Source organism: Aedes albopictus, chromosome 3 (assembly GCF_035046485.1).
Source record: "Aedes albopictus strain Foshan chromosome 3, AalbF5, whole genome shotgun sequence".
In the NCBI taxonomy this organism is placed as follows: Eukaryota; Metazoa; Arthropoda; class Insecta; order Diptera; family Culicidae; genus Aedes; species Aedes albopictus.
The window spans coordinates 139,202,517-139,203,065 of NC_085138.1; positions in this window are offsets into that span (position 1 = coordinate 139,202,517).

Sequence of the window (549 nt, forward strand, 5' to 3'; positions counted from 1 at the left end):
ATGTTTAAAAAATATTTATATGGTCTTTAAACATTAATAAACGCAAGACCTTTACCGACGCGTGCTTACTCGTCAATTCAACGAGTGGTACTGATCTTTCACCACTGAGAAAACTCCCAGGTCCATCCAAAATCTATCTTGTCCGTGTTCAACTCGCTCCGTTCAACGGATTTCTCCATCTGCCTTGAATGATCCCCTCCATCGCAAATTCAACGAAGTACACCACTCACTCTCCCGCCAGAGATTCAATCTTCCTGAGCACAAACGTAACGCCTCAAGCGCCCCATGCGCAAGCTCCCCATCGCCGCGCCGGTGGTGCCGCACAGCCAGAACCAATGCAGCACCACCTCTTCGAGACCCACCAAGCCAGAGCGCAGCCGCGTGGGGTGTTCCGCAAATCCCACACACTCATTCGTCGCACGGCTCGATTCCCACTCCCCAACCCGTGAATGAAGCGCTCGACCGCGCGGACACCGGCGGATTGGTGGGTACAAGCTAGGCAGCAGAGGCTGGACCACTCTCGCGTGGCGTGCGCTCGCGAGAGAGAGC